The sequence below is a fragment of the Drosophila mojavensis genome, unplaced genomic scaffold, assembly GCF_018153725.1.
Source record: "Drosophila mojavensis isolate 15081-1352.22 unplaced genomic scaffold, ASM1815372v1 contig_136, whole genome shotgun sequence".
NCBI classification, from domain to species: domain Eukaryota; kingdom Metazoa; phylum Arthropoda; class Insecta; order Diptera; family Drosophilidae; genus Drosophila; species Drosophila mojavensis.
In genome coordinates this window covers 26,078,045-26,084,044 of record NW_025318667.1, presented here as the reverse complement: position 1 = coordinate 26,084,044, position 6,000 = coordinate 26,078,045, and positions in this window count along the sequence as shown.

The following is a 6,000-nucleotide window of genomic DNA, read 5'->3' as shown; positions in this document are numbered from 1 at the left end:
CGTGCAAAAAAAAGAGGATAGGCTTGAGTTAAAGGTTAAAGGTTAAAGTTAAAGGGCGGCCTCGTCTATTATCACTCAAGCAGAGCGAATTATGCTCAGAAAAATGGACGAGAAACCCACTATTTTGACCAGAAAGCTTGCCAGTGAGCTGAAGGAGGAGTGTGGCATAACCATTTCCCGGGAAAGTGCCAGAAGGGCACTAAAATGTAACGATCTGTCGTCCAGACCAGCCCGGAAAAAAAACACTGATGTCGGTAGATCACGCTCAAAAGCGTCTAACGTTTGCTAGAATGTACGGAAATCAGCCAGATTCATATCGGGATGATGTAATATTTTGCGATGAATCCAAAATTATGGTATATTATAACAATGGTCCAACTAAAGAGTGGCGTAAGCCCCTAAAAGGCCTCGAGAAGAAAAATATAATACCGACTGTAGATTTTGGAAAGCTTTCAGTAATGGTCTGGGGGTGCATCTCAAGCAGAGGAGTTGGATATCTATGTTTTATTGAGAACACCATGGATGTTGGACAGTATTTGGACATTTTGCGCACACATTTAGTAACTAGTGCCAACAAATTTGGGTTCTTTGTCAATGGCAAACCAACTTTTAGGTTTTGTCAAGACAATAATCCCAAACATAAGACACATATTGGCCAATCTCTGTGGCAGTTTTACCCGCCAAGAGGCATCCAAAGAATAAAACTGAGCTGAAAACCATTATTTTGGAAGAATGGCAAAATATCCCGGTGGAATATGTCAGAAACTTGGTCCAATCGATGAATAGACGCTTGGGAGCAGTCATAGATGCCAACGGTGGCCAAAAATATTATTAGTTTCAACTAAAAAGTAGTTAAAACACTATAACGAATTAATTGTTTTAGTTGTGTAAACACTTTCTTGTGAGCTGATTTTTGTTACTTCTTTTGTTTTTTGGTATTTTCTTTTGTTAATGGAAACATATTGTTATTTTTTTTTTTTGCTTACTAATATAGTTTATAGTCTAATTTACCTATTTTCATTTTAAAACAAGTAAGAAGGCTCCAGTCGGGACTGCTCGACTAGGAGATACCCTGAACCCTCCAAGCTGATATTCTAATCATTCTGCACTTCTTCTATGCACACATACATACACATGCATCCAGACGCACGTATAACAACGCGCTCTGCTGACGGCGCAGTAAGCAGCGACTGCGCTTGGGCTGCGCTGCAATGTGGGCAATATTATACGAATTTATTTGTGGAATAATTTAGTTTCTAGACGTACAATCTTAATGAAACTTTCAGAATCATCGTAATCATAATGTTCAAATGTATGTACATTCCAAAGCACAAGTCTCTAGTACAGAGGGCGTGGATTCAAAATCTGTAAATTACAAAATGTTTGTATTCATCATATGTATGTACACAGTAAAAAAGTAATCGGATGATTTATCGAAAAAACAAAGCAAACTCGTACTGCGTATGGTACACACGAGTATGCATGCCAAATTTCAGTTCTCTAGCTTTTATAACTTCTGAGATCGACGCACTCATACGGACGGACGGACGGACAGACAGACGGACAGGGCTATATCGACTCAGCTCGTCGCGCTAATCAAGAATATATATACTTTGTGGGGCCTGCCACGCCTCCTTCTGCCCGTTACATACTTTTTCACAAAACCATTATACCCTGATTTCCCATTTTCAATGAGTTCCGGGTATAAAAATTGAATCTGCATATTCTTACAGTTTTTATTTCACTTCAAAGTAAAAGATTAAAATTTGTTCCCTGTGTGTAAACACTTTCTTGCCAAACTGTACATACATATTTAACTTTAGTGTTAATATTTTAGTACACATCAATATTTTACATCGCGGTAGAACAAACAACTAAAAAAAAAACTTTGTTTTGTTAGTTGTAAGATAAATATCAACCCTTTTGATTTTAAATATAACTTTGTTTAGATAAATATGAAACCTTTTTATACTCATTCACGAAAGTGAATTATTATACTCATTCACGAAAGTGAATTAGTATATTGGTTTTGTGCAATGTCCGTCTTGCCGTCCGTCTGTCTGTCCGTCCGTCCGTCTGCCCGTATGAATGCAGTTTATTTTGGCGCTATTGAAGCTAGAGACTGAACTTTGGAACACATACTCGTGTATATTTCCGATTTATAAAGTGTTAAATTTTCCCGATCCGCCCACAAGGGGCGTGGCAAACCGCAAAAGCTTATATCTCCTAATGTAGAATAGCTAGAAGCTTCAAATTTTAATAGTTGAGTTACTAGTAACCTCTTCTATAGATGACCAAAAAATAATTTTTACACCTTTTTAGGGACGTGGAATACCCTTTAATTTTCCCATTTTTTGAGCGTAAGCTTCAAATTTTGCAGTTAGGGTACCGTTAGCTCGTTCTAAGAACTGACAAAAATGAAGTGTCTACGCCCAGTAGGCGCGTGGCAAATCGGGAAATACTGAATTTTCTACAGTATTAGAGCTATACTTAGCTACTAAATTGCTGATGGGATGTGCATGAGTATTCCGGAGTCGGTAACGCCCGACTGCAACGTTCTTACTTGTTTTTTTATACCCTGAACCCATTGAAAATGGGAAATCAGGGTATAATGATTTTGTGAAAAAGTTTGTAACGGGCAGAAGGAGGCGTGGCAGACCCCACAAAGTATATATATTCTTGATCAGCGCGACGAGCTGAGTCGATATAGCCCTGTCCGTCTGTCCGCCTGTCCCTCCGCCCGTCCGTATGAGTGCGTCGATCTCAGAAGTTATAAATGAAATTTGGCATGCATACTCGTGTGTACCATACGCAGTACGAGTTTGCTTTATTTTTTCGATAAATCATCCGATAACTTTTTTATCGAGAAAAATCGAAAAGTTGATTTTGTTTTTACAGCCTCATTTGTAAACTATTAGACCTGAAGACTTGAAATTTGCGTTGTATATAAAGTTAATGGATACAACGATTTTGTAGTTTATAGATTTTGGATACCACGCCCCCTTCGCTCCCAATTTGTAAAAAACGCATTTCAAGTACTAGAGACTTGTGCTTTGGAATGTACTTACTGCGCCGTCAGCAGAGCGCATTGTTATACGTGCGTCTGGATGCATGTGTATGTATGTGTGCATAGAAGAAGTGAAGAATGATTAGAATATCAGCTTGGATGGTTCAGGGTATCTCCTAGTCGAGCAGTCTCGACTAGAGCCTTACTTGTTTTTTTTTTTAATTTACACAGCGACTTTGAATGTTGGAGCCATTTTCGATGGAACCGTCGATATTATCGATATTTGAAACCAAACAAGTAAGAAGGCTCCAGTCGAGACTGCTCGACTAGGAGATACCCTGAACCCTCTAAGCTGATATTCTAATCATTCTTCACTTCTTTTATGCACACATACATACACATGCATCCACACACACGCTTAAGCCTGCGCTTTGCTAACTGCGCAGTAAGCAGCTGCTGCGCTGCAATGTGGGCAATATTATGAGAATTTATTTGATGAATAATTTCTTTTGTAGACATATGATCTTAATGAAACTTTCATAGCGTAATCATATGGTGAATATGTGTGTACATTTCAGAGCATAAGTCTCTAGTATTTGAAATGCGTTTTTTAAAAATTGGGTGATGAGAGGACGTGGTATCCAAAATCTGTAAATTACAAAATCTTTGTATCGATTAACTTTATATGCAACGCAAATTTGAAGACTCCAGGTCTAAAAATGTTCAAATTGTAGTAGGCCTTTTGTTTAATTTCTTTATTTCATAATTTCTTGATATACACACGTCTGCTATTGTTCACATTCAAGCTTAAAATGTATCGATCCTCCTCTTTCTATTACTCAAAATGGCATGTTGCATATCGACAGCCTCCTCAGCCACCAATATGGTTAACTATCGATAGATGTGTATCTATCGATGGTTAACCATAATGCTGTTAACTTAAATCTAATATAACATAGGCTAGTAACCAGCTACAGTATACATAGGCTAGTAGCCTGCTACAATTCGGCCATCCTGACTCTGAGATAGCCCTCTATCTCTGTTAATTTTATATAATATTTGATACTTAACTTCCTAAAAATAATATTGTGTTTACATGTTTGATACAAAAAAAAAAATTCTTACCGATATTCTATTTACATGTTATAAAAATTAAATTATTAATTAAATGTTACACACTAGTTATGAAATTAATATCTAAAATATAAGTTATTATCTCTCTTATGCTTTTATCCAATGTCTTATATTGCTTGCACTCCAAACACCTTGATAAGGATTCCTGGATAATTGGAAACCGTCAACGTCTTTTATCAAATACCTATCGTTCTTCAGTACTTTATCTATGACATATGGTCCTTTGGATTTAGGTATTAATTTCCTTGATATTCCCACCGTGTTGTCAAAATTCTTAACCATTACATAATCTCCTGGCTTGTATACTTTTGCAGCTTTCCTAGCATTATTAAAGTTCTCTTCATTCCGTGTTTGTGCTGCAGATTGATAATGTTGTGCTTGTTCTCTAATATCTTCTAAATTCTGTGAACTGCATATATCTAATCCTATTATTTTCTCTAATTGCTCTCCTAAACTATCACTAATTTCCCCTTTTTGCGCTATTCCGAATAACATTACGCTTGGCAATTGCTTGGTGCTACAATGTTGAGTGTTATTCAAAACATATTCCACCCTCTCAATTATTGAATCCCAATGCTGTCCATTATCACCTTCTATTAGTTTAGCTATCATCGGACCTAAACTTCTGTTTATTCGCTCCACCTGACCATTCGCTTGTGGCGATCCCGTTGCAATCCTAATATGCTTTACCTTTGCTTCTTCTAAAAATTGGTCAAACTCCGTTGACGTAAAACAACTTCCTCTATCTGATATAATACATTCTGGCTTACTGTATGTTCTAAAATATTCTCTCAATGCCTTTACAACTTCCCTAGTGCTTGTTGTTTTAGTAGTGAATAATCTGACAAACTTTGTAAACCCATCTACTACTGCAAAAATGTATTTCTTTGATCTGCCGTTATCCACTGGTCCATAATGGTCAATATGAATTATTTGGAACGGTTTATTCCCCTTTGGAATGCTATGCAGCAACCCTTCTGCTTTGCCCGTTCTAGGCGAGAATGCTATGCATTGCAAACAATTTTCAATATGTTCTAAAATTTTTCTTTTTCATATTGGGAAACCAATATGATTTACTTATTGCATTAAGCATCTTGTCCCTTCCAACGTGCCCTAATTCATTGTGATATTTGTACAATACATGTTCTTCCATCTTTTCTGGTACATAAAATAGTAGTCTATCATCATTTGTCTTCCTAAATATAACACCATTTCTCATTTCAAATAATTTATGCTCTTGTTTCTCTAACAATTTTCTAATTTCTTGTAACTTTGCATCTTTTGTCTGGCAAATAATTAAATTAGTCTCAAAACTATTTGCTTCTGTTACCATAATGGTATTATTATATCTACTTAATGCATCTACATGCTGCATTTGACTTCCAGCCCTGTGCACTAATTCATAATCAAATTCCTGCATTTCCAATGCCCATCTTGCAATTCTAGGGTTAAGATCTATTTTATTCAAAGTTAAAGTTAAAGAATTACAATCCGTTACTATTTTAAATTTTCTGCCTTGCAAATATATTCTAAATCTCCTAAGTGCATTAATAATGGCTAAAGTTTCCAGCTCGAAACTATGATATTTTGCTTCCGTTTCTGTCGTTCGCTTTGAGAAATAAAATACAGGATGCAGTTTTCCGTCTTCTTTCTTTTGTAAAAGCACTGCTCCAAATCCCATTGCACTGGCATCACAATGCAATTCTACGTCATCTTTATGATTATACAACGCTAGTACTGGTGCCTCTAACAATTTCTCCTTCAAGCATAAAAAACAATTTAGTTCCTTTTCTTCAAATTGAAATTTTCTATCTTTCCGCAATAAGTCATACAACGGTTTTGCCAGAGTTGAAAAGTCT